This window comes from Centroberyx affinis, unplaced genomic scaffold (genome assembly GCF_046629955.1).
Source record: "Centroberyx affinis isolate AG114_WGS23_722 - 3 ecotype Tasmania unplaced genomic scaffold, CSIRO-AGI_Caff_v1 ptg003906l_1, whole genome shotgun sequence".
Classification (NCBI taxonomy): Eukaryota; Metazoa; Chordata; class Actinopteri; order Beryciformes; family Berycidae; genus Centroberyx; species Centroberyx affinis.
Window position 1 is genome coordinate 46,078 of NW_027281740.1, and position 22,268 is coordinate 68,345.

At 39.7% G+C, this 22,268-nt stretch overlaps 1 protein-coding gene across 1 annotated transcript in view; it reads left to right on the forward strand.

Moving 5' to 3' along the window:
* Nucleotides 1–1,412: 1,412 nt before the first annotated feature.
* Nucleotides 1,413–22,268, forward strand: part of LOC139663061 (filamin-A-interacting protein 1-like) — a 50,625-nt gene continuing 29,769 nt past the window's right edge. Inside the window, exon 1 of the mRNA XM_071541591.1 lies at nucleotides 1,413–1,602. The gene's annotated coding sequence lies outside the window, so the exon portion shown is untranslated. The remainder of the gene's footprint in view (nucleotides 1,603–22,268) is intronic.

A 22,268-nucleotide genomic window follows, 5' to 3' on the forward strand; every position in this document is an offset into this window, starting at 1 on the left:
CTGAAAAGAACTAAAGTGAAAGAAACTAAATTAAACTAAACTGAACTGACGTCAATTAAATGAATCTGAACTAAACTAAACTAAACCAATCCAAACTAAACTAAACTAAACTGAACTGATGTCAATTAAATGAAACAAAAGGAACAAAACAAAATGAAACTACTTAATCCAAACCAACCTAAACAAAACCAAAACAAACTAAACTACACCAAAACTAAAACAAAAATACACCAAACCAAACCAAAGTAAACATACAGAAACTGAACTAAACTAAACTAAACTAAACTGAACTGAACTGAACTGAACTGAACTGAACTGAACTGAACTGAACTAAACTAAACTAAACTAAACTAAACTAAACTAAACTAAACTAAACTAAACTAAACCACACCACACTACACTAAATTAAACTGAACTGAACTGAACTGAATTGACGTCAGTTGAATGAATCTAAACTAAACAAAACCAATCCAAACTAAACTAAACTAAACTGAAGTCAATTAAATGAAACAAAAGGAACAAAAAGAACAAAACAAAATGAAACTACTTAATCCAAACCAAACCAAACCAAACCAAACTAAACTACACCAAACTTAAACCAAAGTAAACATGAACTAAACTACACTACACTACACCACACCACACTACAATACACTAAATTAAACTGAACTGAACTGATGTCAATTAAATGCAACAAAAGGAAATGAAACAAAACAAAATGAAACTACTTACAAACCAAACCAAATTAAACCAAACCAAACCAAACCAAACCGCAGCACACCTCCCAGAGGAGGAGGAGGAGTGGTCAGTCTGACAGGAGGAGTGGTCAGTGTGGTCAGACTGGTCAGACTGGTCACAGTGGTCACAGTGGTCAGTGTGGTCAGACTGGTCAGAGCGGTCAGCTGGCTGTCTGGCTGATAGTTCAGCTGTTGGGGGTTTGTTGCTGGAAAAGCCTCAGTGAGTCTGTTCAGCTGCTAACACACACTGAGAGCACAGGTTAAATATAGAGACTCACACTCACTGTCCAGGAACTAACAGGGAGGAGGAGGAGGAGGGAGAAGAAGAAGAAGAAGAAGAAGAAGAAGAAGAAGAAGAAGAAGAAGAAGAAGAAGAAGAAGAAGAAGCAGCTCCTCATCAGCTGAACATCTTGTGGCGAAGGAAGAAGTGATTTCTCAAGCTGATCTGGCAGCTGGAAGAGAAAGTGTATCTATCCCCCCCCCCCCCCCCCCCTCTCTCTCTCTCTCTCCCTCTCTCTCTCTCTCTCGCCCGTCCACTCAGACTCTGCTACAGACCAAACTTGGAGAGAGGAGAGAGAGGACGAGGCTTCACTCAGCTCTGTTGTTGTGCCTCCAACTTTGGCAGAGAAGAAGAAGAAGAAGAAGAAGAAGAAGTAGAAGAAGTTGTTGGGGGGAGAATCTACAGAGAAAAGTCAAAGGGAAGAAGATAAAACATATTTCTAAAAACCAAAACAAACCTCTGACAGAGATGCTGAGCGGTCAGTGAGTTGGACTGAAGCCGCTGAACATTTCAGAAGGGACTGGAGTCAGTTTGGGACTTTGGGACTGAAATATTTCAAGACAGCAGCAGTCAGGCTGAGACCAGGTAAGACCAAACTACTTTGATTTCATCTCCAGGTGCTCATTCATGTTTCACTCTCATTAATATTTCAAAGGCTTGGGGCTAAAAGTGAATACATATCTTATGAGAAAAAAAACACATATATATGGATATATGTGTTTGATGATATACATAAAATCTTCAAATGACTATTCTACGAAATTGTTAAATAAAAAAAAAGAAAAATGAATTGAATAAAACAACCAACACCAAATATTTCTAATAATGTATAAAATAAAATAATAAATAAAAATATTTAACATATATTACAATATTGGAATAATTAATGTATAGTATCAAAAAAATAAAATTAATTAATTTAAAATAAAATAAATATTCTTCGAGAGGGTGAGTTTGGCGCTCCTGTAAAGTGATTTTTCTTGTTTTTTGTCTATTTTTAAGCCCTTTGTTGCTTTGTAAAGCACTTTGTGATGAACTTATTTTTGTTTTATTATAAATAGATTTGGCTTAAAGCGACTTGACAATCACCACAAATAATACTTTACTATATCTGTAATAAACACATGACCCGAGACAGACGTAGAATTTTTATTCCACGTTAAAATATTGAGTTACTGGAAGAAAGGTACACCCACTGAACCATGTGTGTGTGTGTGTGTGTGTGTGTGTGTGTGTGTGTAGGTCCTGACTCATGAATGGCCCAGTGTGAGACACAGAGGCAGTGAATCAGTGAGTTATGAGCCAGTTCTTACACAGCCAGTAAATGCTTGTTTCAGGAAGCGGTGCATTAGAAGGCATTAATTTAATAGATGTTTTACCAGAGTGCTTCAGCAGCTCTCTCTCTCTCTCTCTCTCTCTCTCTCTCTCTCTCTCTCTCTCTCTTTCTCTCTCTCTCTCTGGGAAATGAGCTGCTCTCTCTCTTACTGAAGCTGCAGAGTGGAGACAGAGACAGACAGACAGAGAGCAGTGATGACGCAGCAGGCAGGAAGACTGTAAAACACAGCTGAGTCCAAACTACTGATGACTTCTGTTTGACACTAGAGAGACCAGTGGCTTTTAGGAGGGGGTGAATTTAATTATCACTGCTTCTTTGTGTGATTTTGAACATCGAACAGCACTGGTATGAACACAAAGCAGATCTAGGAAAAGTCATAAAGGGACACTTTCATTATATAGATAGGCATTTTAATTGTTGGCATCAGTTGGCATCAGTTGGTCTGAATCCATAGTGTTAAGAGAGAGTTTTACCCTTCGTCAAATCCACTGGAAAAAGAAAGTTTTAAAAGAAAGTTGAAAGTCAAAAGTTTTAAACGACGTCTTAAAACTCATCTTTTTACTGTGGCCTTTATTGAATAATGTGGACCGTTGTGTACTGTTTTGTTGCTGTTCATCACTGTACGACCGCGTTTATGCATATGCTCATATGTATTTTATTTTATTTTTTTTATCTGTTACCTTCTCTCTCTCTCTCTTTTTGTGAAACGCTTTGTTTTGAAAAGTGCTATATACTGTATATATAAAGTTTTACTTACTTTACAATTTTATGTGATTAGCCGTTTACAAAAACAGAACAAAACAAATCAACGTCTCTTAGGATTGCAATATGATTTGAGACCTGATGCAGGAGGGGATTTGGAAGTGGATGAAGGGGTGACACCTCCCCCTGCGCCTCCTTTTGAACCACTGTCACTCCACTATTGGCTTTGTTTACATTTTGATTTATGCAGTGAGGACATTTCTTCATTCTCAAATTGTCCAAATTTTTGAGAAAAGGACTGACAGTGTGTGACAGCTAAACACAAGTTTTCTCATCTGTACTGAGGTTTGTGTTTTAAAGGTTGCTGTACATAATACATTCACAAAATGAGCATGAATTATTAGTTGTAGTGTGATATAAACATTGTACAGGGATTATCCCACTTTTCAACAATCTATGTGTATATACCCATGACTGACACACTCCAAAACATCCCAGATTGGAGCTTTAAAGTAATAATCTGCATCATTTTCATATAGATAAAGTCAGTTTTGCTGCTGTCTATCTTTGACTGCTCTAACTCAACAGTGATTCAATCTATATCCAGTTCCTAAAGCTTTTCCATTGTCTGTTCTAAACAGCCAATGTCTGGTAGCTCTTTCCTGAGAAATCAACAGAAGAAGAAGAACTTGGTAGTTAGCATGAGCAGTAATAGCCACCATGGCTGAACAGATATAGAGAAGAGAGCCACCTACAGAAACCAAACATCAGTTTATCTTTGTATTCCACTATCCAGTTAGCGGACGCTCTTCTCCAGAGAGACTCACAGAGAGTAACCGGGTAGAGGCTCGGTTTCTCGCTCAAGGTCTTTGTCAGGACACACATGGCTCTTGATGGATACACACTGTCTACTGTGAGGCTCAAACCTGTGACCTTTCCATCACGGGACGGGCTCTCCACCCTCCGGATGACCCTCCCTTGTTAAAGTCAGACAAACCCCCCCAGTACATCTACGATAGACCCAACTGTCGAGGACACACACACACACAGTAAACAGAGGGGCTCTTCGGCTCGGCCTCCTCTGTGTTATCGTACCCAGCGTGCTTTGCCCTGCCCAAATCTCCCGGGACCTTCCCCCCTCCATTAATAGCTTTCTTTTCCACTGTTTTCATTGCAAGTTATTTTGAATCCCACCAAAGCGCTTTTCTCTGTCAGGATACAGTCAGTGGAAAATGGGATTGGGGCAGTAATGGATTATTTTCGCTGTAATTAGCGTTTCTGATAAAAAAAAAAAAAAAGATGAATATGAAGTCAAAGGATGTGACATAAAGCTGTTGACACACATTAAAACATAATAGAGAAACCGCTAGCTCTCACAGCAGGGTGAGCTAGTGGTTAGAGAGACAGTCTTGTAACAGAAATGTCACAGGTTCAGTATCCCACAACAGCCAAAATGCGTCTGTAAGAATGGATACTGAACCTCTAACTGCTCACTCGTTCTTAGCCAGTCTGGATAAGAGTGTGCTAAATGCCTAAAATATAAATCAAAACTTCAGCTGGTCATAAGCTATCAGACATATAAACTTCAAATGAATTAAAAGGGACATGTCACCCATTTTTACCTCCACCAAGCAGGTTTTGTTAGCTTGTTTGGCTGTCAGTCTGTCTGTCAGCAGGATTTCTCATAAAAATTATGAACAGAATTGGATGAAATTTGGTGGACATATCGGCCTTGGGTCAAGGAACAATTGATTCAAATTCGGTGGTGATCCGGATCTGGGATTTCTGCCATTAGACGATAATCAATTTTCTAGCCATAGCTATGAAACTAAAGGAGATAGAGACTTAATTCCAAATCTAAGGAGATGTTTCTAATCAACAGTCAATACACAAGTGACAATCACGAGATCCTCATGTTTTATTTTGTCTTCATCTTTGGTGAGGTGCTGTGGTGTTCCTGCACTGCACTTCCCAGAGATCACCTGTCAATCACACAGTGTGTGGGTGGTACTGTGACATCTTTTTCCTTGGATTTTCTCTTGAAGAAGTTTGAGTTTCTGTACGCATTACTTCCTGTATGCTAGAGGTGTGCAGAACAGCAAATGGAAAAGTTTTCATGAACTGAATCACTATGGTGTTATATCAATCGGCAATAGAGAGTAGCAAAGTGGGCATTCATTTACATGAAAATGTTACATATTATCAGTTTAACTGTACAAGTGCCAGTGCCTCTTTCCCTCTCACCTCTAATTGAATATTTCACACCACTTTCTCTCCATCAGATGCTTCAATTTGCAATAGTGTCATTATTATCTAGCAGCGGCAGCCCAGGGCCAAGTGATGAGATGGGGAACCATGAGATCATTTTGCTAATTCAGCTCAGTAATCTGTGAGGGAGGATTGGGGGTGGTGGTGGTTGGGGTGGGGGTGGGGGAGTGGGGTCGTTCAACAGCGTCTGCCCTCCTGTTTGGTTTCATAACAACAACCACTGTTCCCATGACAGCATAACAACGACCACAGAGGAGGGCTGCATTTGTTTGGGTACATTTTTCTGTTTCAAGGACGGCATGCAAAACAACAGATAACATCATGATGGATTACACTGGGAATGCTGTAACGCTGGAGATCTTGGAATTAAAAGTCACTCTGTTGTTGCAGTTACGATGAAGTCAGCTCTGGATAACAGAATTAGCTGAATGTTGAATTGCGTCCAATTTTGCACGCTCCGTTGTCTCAATTGTCCCAAGGAAAAATACACCCGTCTTACGTCTAAATAACAAATCGGAGCAGCAGCAGAGAAGAGCGTCCCATCTCTACTGCCTGAGACGCTGTAGATTCACCTGTTTGTCCAAATGAAATTCTGCAGTCGGATATGTTCACTGGCAGGAAATCTTCTTGACGCAAAGGAAGTGATGAAGTGAAACTTAAGAGCGAAATAGAAAACTTTCTCCAAAACAGTCATGAGCGAGCGAGCGAGAGAAAGTTGGACTTAGAGCCTCGCAGAAATGTGAAACATGCTGTCTCCATCATGGTTTATGACACAAGCTGTCCAAAGTTCAAAGACAATAAAGAACAATCACAACTTTCCCAATATTAATTCTTGAAAGACAGAAAGTCTTTCAAAGAAAGTTTGAGAGTTAAAAATGAACTATAGTGCAATATATATATATATATATACTTTGATTGTTTTTAATCAGTTGTGTGTACTCAAGATTCAGGAAATAAGTTTGAATATGCTCAACATATGCAGGACAACTTGAAGTCCATACATACTACAAGAAACTAAGAACTAATCCTATAAAAGATATGAAAAGCGAACTGAACAACATATTAAGAGAAGTAAAAGATAATACCTGGATTGATGAAGCAGAATGCAATTTCCTATTTTACTCTAACTCTACATTGCCATGCTTCTATATGCTACCTAAAGTACATAAAGATCTACTCAATCCCATGGGCAGACCCATAATCTCTGGGAATGGATCTTTGACAGAACCTATCTCTAAATAAACATTGAACAAAAAGTTCAGAACTTTGTGTTTGGTAGATTATTTCTCTGTTGTAACAATGCTTCTTGGCAATACATTTTATACCGTTGGGAAGCCTGTTTATTTCCCTTTTAAATGGTGCCTCATTTGTAAGGAACATGCATTTGTGGGATGAGCAGCACAGCTGAGTATGTGGGTTGCGCTCATGTAAAATTTGCCAAATCTTCTCTGCCAATGCCAAACAGCTTATTCTGCTGTTGCTATTGACTCTTGTTTGGTGTTGTTTGGTGGATTGGATGATTGAAGTCTATCAGTAACAAGGAAGAAACAAGACATATTGGCAATTTTACAATTTATTCATTTAACAAACAGTCAGGAGCCTCAGTAGCGTGTGGAAGAACCATACACAGCCACAACAGCCTGGCACCTCCTCCTCATGCTGGTCACCAGCCTGGTCACACACTGCTGTGGGATGGCATTCCACTCAACCAGGATTTGTTGCAAGTCAGCCAACGTGGTTGTGTCGGTCACTCTAGCACGAACAGCACGCCCAAGCTGATCCCATAAGTGTTCAATTGGGTTGAGGTCAGGACTGTTGGCAGGCCATTCCATTCTCTCTACTCCCAAATTCTGGAGGTAGTCTCTGATAAACCCCGCTCTGTGGGGGCGAGCGTTGTCATCTTGGAGGATGGAGTTCGGTCCCAGACTGTGGAGATATGGGATCGCCACTGGTTGCGGAATCTCATCTCGATATCTCTCTGCATTGAGATCGCCTCCAATGATGACAAGCCTCGTTTTTCCAGTGATGGAGATGCCGCCCCACACCATCACACTGCCTCCACCAAAAGGTGTTACTCTATCGGTGCAGCGATCAGCATAGCGTTCTCCCCGTCTTCTCCACACTTTGACCCTACGATCCAACTTCCGTAGGCAGAATCTGGACTCATCGCTGAACATAACGTTCCTCCACATGTTCAGGTTCCAGTGCAGGTGCCAATCAGGTACCTGATTGTCAGCACCTGGGGGTACCGGAAGCTCAAAACAAGAGTCAATAGCAACAGCAGAATAAGCTGTTTGGCATTGGCAGAGAAGATTTGGCAAATTTTTCATGAGCGCAACCCACATACTCAGCTGTGCTGCTCATCCCACAAATGCATGTTCCTTACAAATGGGGGACCATTTAAAAGGGAAATAAACAGGCTTTCCAACGGTATAAAATGTATTGCCAAGAAGCATTGTTACAACAGAGAAATAATCTACCAAACACAAAGTTCCGAACTTTTTGTTCGATGTTTATATAGACTTCTTCATTAAACCTTTTGTGTCATTAAAATTTAGGTCTAAGGAGTGCACACTTTACTGTTGTCACGTTATATGATTTCTGGGTAATGAAGTACTTCAAACTTTCAAAAATTCGAACAGTTATCTCCCTCTGCCACTTGGGGCCACTTAAGTGAGGAGAGCTTTAAGTATGTTTAACATGTAAAAACAATAATTCATCATAGCTTTCACCTGAATTCTTGGCATGGAGACAAGCAACAGCCAAACCACAGAGTTGTGAGGATATTTATGCAAAACCAATAAAGTGTTTAAGTCCACACTGTAATGAATTTTCAAAGACCAAGTGAAACTTTTGCAAGCAAGAGATCTTACCAATAAACATGCCACCCCACTCTGTGTCAAAAACCCTCTTCTATGCATAAACTGTATTTTGACTGTATCTTTTCTATCAACTATCGGCTTCACATTAATTCAGTTACACACATTCACACACGTGAGAGCTGAGCAATACAACCACAGGAGTTATTTTAATGCTTAATAAAAACTCCTCATTAATCTGTTTCCTCCCCTTCATCTCCATGACACCTTCATGACTGAAGTGGATTTAAGATGTGAAATCAGTCACTTACACCTGGATTCACCTCCTCAGTCTGTTTCATGGGAAAAAGCAGCTGGTCCAACTATTTCATTATTTTCAGTGAATATTGGACATGTCGAGCAAAGGTCAAACACGCACCTCAGGGAAACCAGGCACAAAAATGAAGACGGCTGATAACGTTGAATGGGGAGCTGGTCCTTTAAATGAATCTTAGGAGAATCTGACGTAGTTTCTCTCACTTCCCACTGGTGTGTGTGTGTGTGTGTGACGGAGAGAACAGTTGACCTGGTTAGACAAGGTGTGATATAGTAGGTCGGCTGTTATTATCTGGATTTATGTCCTTCACTGCTCTGTGAAGCACTTTGTGCCTGGCCTGTTCTGTTTAAAGTGGTTTATAAAGAGATTTGACTTGATTGCACTTCGATTACAGCTTATGTCTAACATCCTACACTTTGAAAATGAAGGTCAGCTTAGTACCTTTTATGCTTTTTTTGTAATGTCTTGTTAGCAGAATCCTTATAGGTAGATAGAGAATCCTTTTAGGTAAAGAAATCTGCTTTTAAAGTCTTACATGCATGATTTCACCTTAGTAAGGCAAGGCAAACTTTATTTATATAGCACATTTCATACACAAGGTGAATTCAATGTGCCTCGCATAAAACACAAAAAAATAGGTAAAGGAAACAGGTAAAATGACATTATCAACTAATAAAATGACATTAAAAAAAAGAAAGAAGTAAATTAGTACAAACCAAAAAGAAGAAGAAAAGCATCAAAACCATCCTATATGTGAGTTAAGTCACATATTAGCACACACCTCAGATGCTAGAGCCCTAAGTTTCTTGCTACTATTGATTCTCTTACTATTTTATTTCTTTATATTTTCAAATTTATCTTGGTTTTGCTTTGATTTGAACGCAGGACCTCCTCAGCAGCACTGCCGCCTCATGCATTTTTCATCGATTCTCTATTTGTATTGGTCATAAAAGAGTCAGTCTAAGTTATGGGAATCTTTTCTATGACTATGTCACCTTTATAGCAGTCCAAGCTTATTCTTCTCTCTTCTCCAGTCCTCTCCAGTCAGTGACAGGCTGCACTGACCACCAAACACATGAGACTCATCAGACCTCAGGAGTTAAATAGCCTGTAAAAACGTTAAGTGACGCAAAATTGGCAGTGAGCTAACCCTCTTCCACCCTCATGCTATCCCCCCCTCCCTCTCTCTCTCTCTCTCTATCTTTCTCCCACTTTCCCTCCATACCTCCTTTCTTCTCTCCCACCCGCTCCCCCCTCCCCCCTTTCCTCTGGAGTTTATGAGGGAAGTGACTTCATGCTCATTCCATTTGAAAGGCATGTGAGACTTGCCTGCTTGGGAACTGCATCTTGGGATGGGTGATGTCAGCTTTGCGGGCTGCTTACCGCTGATTAGAGCTCTTGCACAAACCACTGGGAGGATAAAAACCTGCCATGTTTCTGCCCACTCCTTTCCCCCTGATGACTGGCCTGCTACCCGGAATGTACTGTAATTTGGACAGTTAAAGCTGCACTATAGGCAAGATTTTTTTTTTTTACAGATTTTTATGTGTTGAGAAAAGAAGATCCCGCACACTGCTCTTGCTCAGCATCACAATTTATTGATCACTAACGTTTCGGTCCCTCTGGAGCTTCTTCAAGAGTATTTTAAACAATTCTTACAACAATGATATTAAATAGATAATGCTCCGCCCATTTTGTGTGCACAGGTGTGGGACAATTATTCTCCTGTGGGAGTGTCTCTCAATAATTGACAGTGACATGTGTACAATCTTATCGCATTATAGTCCACACATAAGAAAAAGAAAAGAAAAACAGAAACAAGTGAGACACCACATCACATACTTATATCTATTTACAAAAACATTTACAGAAATTACATATTTACTGAATGAAAACATCAGCCTTGCAGCTTTCATAAATCATTCAAAATTGTGCAATAGATTGCAATAGACAGATTTTTATGTGAAAACACCCCCGTCTTATCTGACTAAATCACAAAGTGGGGTTGCAACAGAGAAGAACGTCCAATCCCCACTAACTGAGACGCTCTAGATTCACCGTATTTGCCCAAATTAATCCCAGGTGTCAGTATGGTTACTGGTGGGAAATCCTCTCGGTGCACAGGAAGAGTCAAATCGAAAGTTAAGAGTGAAATCGTGGGAAAACTGGACAGCAGCTGAACCTGCTGCGAAAAGATTTTTTTCACCATCTCCAGAAAAGACATTTAGCTACAGTTTAAAAATGTCACGTTACATGATTTCTGGGTAATGAAGTACTTCAAACCTTCAAAAACATCTCAATTAGGCCTGTGCCGATATGAAAATTTCATAGTATGATTATGTTGACCAAAATTATCTCCATATATGATATTATCCCGATAATTATTAAAAAGGTGAAAAATTTTAAAACAGTACTGTAATATGCTTCACTTACTTAAAAACAAATTTATCCTTTCAATCATAAGATATGACTTTCTTTCTTAAAACAAAATTATATAATGCTGGTTTAGCTTATATAAATTGGAAGGATAGTTATAAACAACTCAAATAAAAATCCAAATTACAGCATCTAAAATAAAGTCAAATGAGTGTCAAAGTGCTGCTGATCTACATCAATTTCAACTCAGTCAGCAACATGAATATAACAGTTTATTATAGCGGCTGCTTTATGGGGAAAATAAAACATCTATGATGACAGACGGATGACTCACGATAATAAAAATTAGTGGCGGTGTCGTAACCATTATTGTTTTTTATCGCGATATATAGTAATATTGGTTATTGTCCCATCCCTAATCTCAGTATGCCACTTGGGGCCGAAGTGCAAAGTGGATGAGTGAGGCTTTAAAGGAATAATGAAATATCTCCACTGAGAAATGGAGGTGGTTGAAGTTTTACATTAAGATCTTCTTGACAGCAGAGTCTCCTCCAGCTGGCTCCATGCAGCCTGAACACACCTTCATTTATAATTGCCAAAAAAAAAAATTCTACTTCAACTTTTGCAACTTTAAGCACATTGTGTGGAAGTTACATTTGTCCTTTAAACAGGCAGTGGCTGACAGGCGATGAGCTTTTAAAATTCAATTTAAAAGCTATTGTACACCCTAAACCATTCATTTTCCTTCTATTTTCGCTCTATGGAAGCCCATTCCCGCCACTGAATAAAATAAAAAACGAATGAATTGTGAGTTTTTTCTCGCAGTTGTGACTTTACATCTCAGAATTCTGACTTTTTACCTCCCAATTCTGACTGTTTTTTCTCTCAATTCTGACTATTTTTGCTCCCAATTCCGACTTTAATTCCTATTTCAGACGTTTTTTAATTTATTCAGTGGTGGGAATGGGCTTCCATACAGTAGGCTTTAGCAAGTCATACTGTAAAACAGCTACCAGAGTACCGAGCAACCTAAGGGTTACAGAAGCAAAGATTCAAATCCCTGCACTGGCTGGGAAGATCTGTATGTAAGAACTTAAGAAAAAATATGATCATTGTGACTCTTAGCACTTGTTTTTCCATGAAATAACACGTTTTCTAATGACTTATCCCTTTAGCTTCAACTGAGAGGAACTCAGATATAGAAAGAGTACCTGCCTCCATGCAGTCCAAACCTCTGACCTGGTTTCTAAGCTTGGTTTTACATCAAACCGGGCCAAGTTTATGATTTCTATTTTGGTAGCGGCCCCTGCTTGGCCCTGCTGCTCGCTCGCCTGTAAACCCCTAAGACTCCCATGTAAGGTGGCAGGTAATGATGTGAGGTCACCAGGGCCAAAAGACAGGAGTCACCTGCAATATGATATGCATATAATCCTGTATCTCATATAATCCTGAATCATACAGATGCAGCCATTGTAGAAGCTGCACTTTTTGTTCCATTCCTAAGAAGTTGTTTGGAAAAATCAAGTTGTGGTCTCCTTTTCAGCTGTCAAAAAAATATAAGAAATGGTCCGGTGGGATAAGAGATACTGAAGTTTTGCAATACATTATAATAATTTGGTTCTTCTCTATCACATTCAAGCAATTTGCAGTAGTAATCTAGGATGGATGGAGGATAAATGCATGAAAGGGGGATTTCAGGGGCTACAGCTCTGCAATATCTGCTTGTTTTAATAAATTATGTTTTAATTTAACATAACAGTTCAGCAGAAATCTCAAAAAAGTGACCTCACCCTGACCTGATTACAAGGTCTGGTGGGGCTGGGATGGCTCTGGGTTGGATATTATTTTGTATTATTATTCATTAATCTAAAAAAACTCAAAGAATGCCTGACAGATGGATTATATTTCAAATGAGAGATGAAAGATGCATTTGAGCCGAAAGATATTGGTCTTTTTAAACTAATTTAACTGAAGTCAAGTTTAACTTTATTATACATTTAGGGAATTCATCTGGTCCCTGGTGCATGAACATACTGTACATACACAGTAACAAAAAGACATCAACAACAGCATCAACAAAAAACAAACAACAGCAATGCTAACGAGACATTTTTTCAGGTCTAAAGTAGGTATATTTTACAGGTATAGTACTGTAGGTAGTTAAGAAGCTATTTTCATACATAGGTTTTATTTTACTCCTTCTAAGCTCCACAGGATGGGATTGTTGACCAATAATTCATGTTGGAAATGTCAAACAGAAACAGGAACATTTTTACATGCAATTTGGGAGTGTAAACTTGTTTACCCATTTTGGGAAAAAGTATTAGAACACATAGGGAAGTGTTTGGGTTCGACGGTACCTGTATCGCCAAGACTATGCCTATACTGGGAGACCAAACAGAATTGCCCAATATATCAAAATATGACTTTTCAGTGATAAATGTAGGGGTTGTCACGGCTGCCCGAATGATCCTCAGATAATGGAAAAGTACATCCTCTCCAGATCTTAAAAAATGGATAGAATCTATGTTAGAAATAGTATCATATGAACACATAGCATTGCTGGGACACGGTGATGATCTGGTTGTATTGCTATAATTGCTAAATGTTTATTTTGGTTGTTCTAAATATGTGCATTTCCCATGGGCCTTTGGATGTTTTATAACTAAAGGTAATACTACTGTCTGTTTGTGTATATTTAAATTCATAAAAATGATTGAAGGTATTTTCAAGGTAATCAGTCTTCTGTCTCTGTGTTTTCATGACGTGGGAGCGACACGTGCCGTCTCTACCGGCTGTCACTAACGAGTGCCGATTGTGATCCTTCTATTTAGGATATGGCCGTGATGTGCTAAAGATGGTAACGAGAGCCTGGAGTGATATTCAAGCCCCGACTGTAAGTGTCACTATTTCAGGCACGGGTGCTTGATCCTGATATTGGTCGAGCACTGTACGCTTCGTTTCATTGCCTGCTATGTTGAGTGGTTTTCCATGGAGGCACAAAAGAACGTCAGAACGACAAGCTGATGCAACAAACTCTACCGTTTTGTTTTATTATGCCTCTGAGCCGGTGACAGTCGTGACCGGAAGCATTATGTTTTTCAGGTTGTCCGTCCCTCCATCCCATTCTCATGAACACGATATCTCAGAGGGAATTTCTTCAAATTTGGCACAAACATCCACTTGGACTCAAGGATGAACTGATTAGAATTTGGTGGTCAAAAGGTCGAGGTCACTGTGACCTCACAAAAGACGTTTTTGGCCATAACTCAAGAATTCATACGCTAATTATGACAACATTTCACACAAATGTCTAATAGGATAAAATGATGAAGCGATGACATTTTATATCCAAAAGTTCAAAGGTCAACTTCACTGTGACATCATAATGTTTTGCTTAACCACTGTAGCTGAGAAAACGATCTTAGGTCATTCTCATCTTGCTGTCACTTACTTTTGCAGACACCAAAATCCTTTAAGTTGACCTAATAATCACATTAATTATATATGTTCAATAAATAAAGACTGTCCTTGCAATGATAAAACAAAGTTTATTAGCGGAGGCATACAACCACGAGGCGGTTATTTCTAGTTGGTCACACTCTGACACCTGCAGTCTGGTACAGGATCGTTTTTTAGGGTATTTTTATTGCCACACACAATGCAAGTAGGAGTGTGTTTCAGTCTCTTGCTCAAGGGCACGTCAGCAGAGATGGACACATCAGCTCTTGCAGGGACTGACCTCTGACCTTTGTGTTGGTCTGCAGACGGCGCCTGTGCAGAGTTTCACTGTCTTGTCTCGGCTCTCTAGGCCTCCAAACCACATGTGACCCCACCCTGACCTGATTACAAGGTCTGGTGGGGCTGAGATGGCTCTAGGTTGGATATTATTTTGTATTATTATTCATTAAATTTATTCATAAGGGACCAAGTACAATGTTAAACATAAATGTTACCATTTGATGTACTGTGCCAGATTCAGCTTGGAGCTAATTTTTCATCTGCAGTCCCTTGGCAGGTTACAGTTGAAAACAAACATATATATAATCACAAATAAAAACACTAACACATAATAGACACTAGACATTCGTGAAGTGTACAAAATTTAAAAACTAGTGCATGTACTTTAAAAATTAAGTCAGTTACAGTCAAATTAGTGGTTGGATGTTTCGCTTTAAGATGAATATATATATATATATATGATTGGAGACTTCAGGAAGTGTAGCTTTTGCCTGTCAGGTGAAAACCTTACATGTCAAAATGTCTTACGGATAGATTGATGGCCATGTATTTTTGAAATAGCACAGTGGGGGTTGAATACAAGCCAGAGGTGTTCAGTCCTGAGCCGTGGAAGAGTCTGCAGGTTTTCATTCAAACCAGACTCTTCCATGACAAAAAGCCCCTAGGGCAATGTTTCTCAACCATGTGACATAAGGCCCAAGAGTCTGCAGATTTCCAACCAAACACTACATAAAGCTGATTTCACTGGTTAGCATAAAATTCAACCAGAGAGGGAGGAAATAAAAGCTGAATTCAGCTGCTGTGGTGTTTGGTTCGAATAAAAGCCTGAGCCTTTATGGAACATGAGACAACTATGAATCCTCCAGTTTGAGTACCGACATGAAAATCACCAGAGTTACGAGGTTTTTCCGTGACAGCAGCGTTGTTGTGGCTCCTCTCAAAGCTGTGACATTGAAAAGTCGGTGTGACCGGCCTGTGAACCTGAACACTCGGAGCGGCGCGGCGCTCCTCTGCAGGACGCCGGCTGAACAGAGCGAGCTGCCGCTGGAATGCAGACGGGGTTTCTCACCGAGAGACATCAAGCACACTATCTTTTTCATCCACAGTGGCCACAGTGGCTGATTTATCCCAGAATCCTCCAGCCACTTTACCCTTTTCACCAGCCCAATACGTGGAAATGAAACTCCAAATAGAAGCTGGCTAAATGCCAATCAGGGTGTGGGGCCATTCATGAACTGAACTGAGAATGTATGGTTCAATTCCTGGAGTGTGAATGTGAATGTCACCCAGGTCTAATGAAACAGAATGTGAATTTAATTGGAATGACAGGAAACAGAACTGAATTCCATTAAATTCCATGAAATTCCACTTCTAAGAAAGTTTGTCTTGACTCGCTAAACATTATAAATCAAACATCATGAATCAAATAAAAGACAGTTCAACAAATCAAACACATTCAGTCATAATGTATGGATTACCATCACATGTTCTGCCTCAAATACCAGCTGAAAGGTTCCTTTAACATTTTATGATATTCAGTATTGATAATATATAACACTATGTGTAATCTCAGATATGTGGTAAGAAAAAAACATGGAATATCACTGTATTAAATTCAGCTTCCTGAAATTCCAATTCAATTCCATTTCTGTTGTCTGAAGGTTTTTTCAGATTCCAATTCTAATTCCTCAGTTGAATTGGAATTGATTAGTTAATTCATGAATTGACCTCAGCCCAGCTGCTGATGTAGCTGAGAGAGCAGACAAGCTTTTGGCTGCACGGTGGCTGGTGGTAATTTCCCATTAAATCCACCTATCACTGCTGTGTTTGAGCTGCAGTAGCTCTGTTTGGATAAATTTCACCCTGTTCTGCTCTCTGACAGCAGCTGGACTACACAAACTCCCAGAAACCCCCAGAACATATTCAGTCAAATAAATCTGATTTGTTAAGTGCAAACCTTTATTAAATTCTATTGTTTCGCCCTGCTCTCTCGGGGGTTATTAGATTACCGCTGCACTTGATATTTCCATGATATTTAGTTATTACAAATATTTAAAGCAATAAGTCATACAGTTAAAAATGCATAAAATGCAATAAAACCAGTTAAAAAGGGCCCAATAGACTTGATCTAATTTTCCTCTCTTTTACCCCTTAATTGCCACTTCTCACTGCTAAGCAAGTCTGCAGTTTTGCAGAAACTCTCCTAAGCATCTGCGTTTTAGAAAGCATTTGTGAAGTTACAAGGATTATTTATCTTTAATTTATCCCTGTATAACCTCACAAAGGAATAATCTTGCAATTCCACACACTAGAAGATCCAAACACAATTTTGTGCTGATAACAATGGCATTTTTCAGTTTGACAGCACTGCATGAAAAGAAGTGATAAATGCAGAGCGGTGGTCTTTAGTATTATCCTCCTTCAGATCTCTTGTCTGAGAAATACTGAGGACTTGAACCCAGTGAGGCGTAAGAGGCATTTTGGAGAATAATGAGTTCTTCGATTGAATCAATATCAAAGCTCTTAGAGAGATCTATCAGGTACAAAAAGCTTTTTGTTGAAATCTTGACCAAAAGTCAATTGAAAAAAGTTAAACTGAGGATTAATGACGAGGGAATATTTGTTTTGGCTCTCCTGTAAAGTTAGTCAAAGCCTGCTAACGGCCTTCTGCCTTCAAGGCCTCGGTATCTGAAGTCTTCATATCATCTAAAGCCTTTCTGCAGCAGAACAGTACAGCCGACTGACTGCATTAGTTTCCCCTCACAGTGAGTTACGACGACAGGCCAGACCTCTTAAAACCCTGTCTCCAAGCTTCTCATTCCCTTATATAGTCATATTTGAATCTCTGCATGGCTAAATCATATTCCACATGAAAAACACAATATTTAAACAACTACAACATCGAGCTGGTATATTTGGACAGCTGCCACCACCTGCACAGCAGACCATAGGGAGTCCGGTCACATTAAAGTCATGCTGTATTACACGTCATATTCAACACCACCTCACATTTAAAGGGGCACTAAGTTGTAAAACACCCTTCAAATGAGTAACAACAGAAAAATAAGGACGTACAGTAGACATACTGAACATGGTAAAGCCGTTTTACACCCTAATTTCACCACAGTACATGCTAATATGTAGCTCAATGTGTAGAGCAAGGCACTAACACTGCCATGGTTAGCGATTCATGCTCAGTTGGGGCCGCTAATGCTAACAATGTATGCCAGCAGGCTAATTTAGCAAAGCAATCACTGTTAATGTTTATGCGACTATAAACCACTGTAGCTATAGCTACAGTGACCAGATACTATGGCTAGCAAGCTAACAAGCTGACATTATCTAAGCACACAATCTATCAGATGTATTGGACGGCATATGTATAGAAATCAATCAGCTGTAGCCATTGTTGCCCAATAACTGAGGACCTCCAATATGGCCGTCAGATGGTGAGCTACATCATCTGTTTGCAAGTCCTTTTAGTGAGTGATAGCCTACTTAGCTAATTCTTTTTATGATCATAAGACAACATCTACTTTAGCATTTCATAACAAAACACATTGCTACAGAAGCAGTAGCCTACTTCTAAATATGAATGTAATGTGCTATAGCTAAACTAGCAATTTTTGGGGTTTGTTTCCCTTCGGGGCTGCTGATGCTAACAATGTATGCACTTGTAGTACTGCTAGAACATGGCAGATGTTATGTTATCCCTTACAAAAAAGTAGTAAACTTGAAGTGTATTTTTTTTAAAGTATAGGCTACTTAAGTATAAGAACTAACTTTTAACCGTTAGTTTACTTTTACGTGTATCATTTTGTTTCTTGTTGGGAGTAAATTGGCCCACTTTTTAGTTCATAAAATACTATCTGAACTTCTTGTGACTTAATTGGACCACTTTTGTTAAAGTGTACTTCTAGTGTCATTAAAGGTACAAGTAAGCCTAAGTATACTATTATCATAAATTTTGCAAAAGTGTAAAAAAGTATTCAACAAGTCTAAGCAGCATTAACAGCACAAAAGTACAAGCCTAAGTATACTATTCTTCAGTTAACCTTTTGCAAACTTGTACAACAAAAATAAAATAAAAGTATGCTCTCTTATTTTTAGCTTGAAAGGTACTGCATATACTAACAGTGTACTAAAATAAACATACTTTATTTTTATAAGGGATGTATGAGAAATATGAGCTAATGAACAGGAATGTCAGGAATCTGGTAGCAATGATGTCAGCTCTTGTTGTCAGTTACAGAAATCAATTAGAGCAGAAACCAATTACTGACCACAGAAGCCGGGGACGCTAGCAGCCAACAGATGCCCAGCGCTATCTATATTTACCTCTCTGTATATCATTACAGTATAAGCTGAAGAAAATACGGAGAATCACACCCAGTGGATATTTGGCTAGCAACTGTTCGGGCGTTTCAGCCTCGCCCAATAACTGGCAGCGGCGATTTATTTACAACAAGTGGTGGGTGGAGCGTGAGAGCTGCAGCTGCGAGGTAAAACGGAGGTACTGGCATCCGCGAGAACGCTGATGGCTTATAAAGCGATCGCCCCCCCCCCAGTTTCCCCACGTTCGGCTCCCCGGACACACGAGTGGGGAGACCCTAAAAATACCCCCCTTTAAAATTTCACCAAACAGACAGCTGCGCCCGCTGCACAGCGTCCAGCTCAGGAATAGAGGAGCAGGACCGTCCCTCGCTCACATTTAGCCTACATTACACTTGGTAACTCTGACCTATCGCTGTCTTGCGTTCGTACCAAAGGGAATTGCTGAATCGCTGCTCATATCTGAACGTTTTGGATGACTATTCTCGGATGCAATCTATATCCCATACCAATATGAACCGACACTGATGTTGAAAAGACACGTGTGCCAAGACTAACAATAACAACATCCGTTTTTGTATCTACTCTACTCCTGCTTGTTTCACACACATTTAGGTTGCAGTACATGACTTCAAGTTTTGACTACATCTCCCCAAATTCCCACGAAATCGGCTATTTGTCGTTCTTTCCATGGTTGTGTCTGGTTGTCCTTCTTTCTAATGTTAGCTTAGCCAAGCTGCCGTGGGCGCCACAATTACGACAACTGTCTCAGATGAATGATTTAAGGTTTATTTATTGTCATGGCAATGCTGGTAAATTTCCATTTGAGTGTTCAAATATCGCATATGTCGCATGCCTTAGGATCCGATTCTGTAGCACAGATCCAAGTGGGTCGGATGGGAATTGGAAAAATGCAACTCCATAGCCTCTTTAATGTAAATTTAATGGCACAGGGATCATGTGTGAAAAAGAGCTGGTATCAAAATGCCAGTAAATCAGTTCTGCCAATTTCACTACTCTGTATCGACCGTCTGTGTGAACGATGCCGTAACATTACCAGTAGAGCAGCTCAACGTTCAATCTCTGAACCCATCGTCTATCGGTCTGACGACGATTAGACTCTGGGGGGCGACGGCCAATATTTCAGGGTTTCCGGTGTAGCCAGCGGACATCCGGGCCAAGACCAGTGGAGTTGGAGTTGAGAGACGACGTCTCATATGCAGATATCAGTTCATAGAGATTAGCTGAAATGTCGTCTGGACCTTAAAAAACTTGTGAAACAATCCGTTCGTAGACGTCGTCTCTCAACTCCAACTCCATTCTCGCGTCTCAAGTCGCTAATCGGACTGTAAACAATGACCGGCGCACGGAAGAGGAATTCTTGGCCCGGATGTCCGCTGGCTACACCGGAAACCCCCAAATATTGGCCGTCGAAATGTAGGAGGGAAACACAAACCGCTAGACAACAGGCTACATTTACTTTTTTGACGAAAATGTGGAATTGGCCAGACGGTGAAATAAAAGAGATCCTCGGAGTCCGGGCGGACAGAGAGAGATTATCCCACCGTGTTTTCAAACTGCAGCGACTCCGGAGGTTAAACAGAATTTTAACGGTATTGCCAGTATTGTGTGAATGGCAGCATTATGTTAAAAAAAATCAGAAAGGCGTGTCTTGTGTGTGTGTGAACAACAGAAACAGAAACTACCTTTAAAAGGGGCTCATGCAGCTTATTGCTGTTCACACGCATTTAGAAAGAATCAGATCTGAGTCATACAAGGGAGGGAAAAAACAGACTGGGGACGCTTTCAGCTGCAGTGGGAACAGCAAAACTTTAAAGAACTTTACTTTTTCACTTTTTCATGAGCAGATAACTTTCGCCTATTGTTCCCTTGATCAAAGACCCCCCCCCCCCCCGGCCTCTCCTTCACAGAGAGACAGATCAGATCTCGTGTGTCGACCGCGGGACACACACAGCTGTCCCAGGTTTTATCCAGGCTCAAGCGTAAATCAGGGAGACCAATTTAGCCTGATCGCATCTCCATAAATACCCACACACACACACACACACACACACACACACACACACACACACACAACCCCTCCCCAGAGAAGACTAAAGATACAATCCACAGTTTCTTTTGACCAGCCATACAGTATTTGCGGTATATTTACATTTGTTCCATAAGAATTTGTACATGGAAACCTCTTTTTTTTTTTTTTCTTTCTTCACGCATCATAACTCTAAATGAAGGGCTGTTGTACTGCAGCGGCTGCCAACATTACAATGTAAACAAATGTTTTACAGACCCACCAAACATAAAAACATAATGATTAGCTGCTGTCATCATCTCAACAGTATTTATTGTAATTATGGGTATAGGTTATATAGATGTAGCGTAGAATCTGCTGATGGAAAATAATCTCTTAGAAACTTGCCAGTGTTTGGACAGTCGGTGTCATGCTGCAGAATGTAGCATCAGTGCTTGAACCGCTCTTCTTCATCATCATGTAACACCGATAAGGTCAGTCTGTGAAACGACTCTATGAATCACAGTTCCTTTCTTGCGACGGTGAACTGTGTTGGCAGAGATGAGAGCTGATATGACATCATGCTGGCAGACCGGATTCAGTGGAAACTTCCAAAACCCTTTGATGTAACAGTTGGCAAACCTGCTGAGATCTTCTTCTTCTACACAGCCTGTAAACAAACCTTCTCTATTTTCAGACCTTACACTCACTGTTTGCTCACCTTGTTATGCACAGAGTGGAGCTTTCCAACCTTTATAGGGTAACATGAATCTTTATGATATAAATTCAAAGTATACATGATACTAAGATGATAGTAAGATAGTAAGAAGTATCAAACTGATATATTGTAGCTGTCAGGTGAAAACCGACAGCCTTGTTTTTAGCTCGATGTCAATGCATTTTTTTAGCTTATTCAGTGTTTTGAAAAGGTTTATAAGCCCAACAAATCAAATAATTTTCTCAGCGCATACTGGAATATAAATTCTTCCACTTGAAGTGAAAACATGAAAATCACCAAATTTGGAGTTACAAAGTTTTCACATGACAATATGTAACATGTAGATGGAGTCTTTAAAGGGAAACAAAGCCTAAATTAAAGCTTTTTTGAAAAGAAAAAAAAAAATTGTGGTTGTTGTTTTGCCTCATGATGATCATCAAGTAAGGTTATAGTTTACCAACCTTTTTATTTACCACTGCATCACTGACCATCAGGAAATAGTATCTTTCTAGAATGATGCAACAAATATCTTACTAGAATATCTTCCTAGAATAACAGAACATAAAAACAACATGGTAGTAACGATATTAATAATATAGTTAATTCATGATACC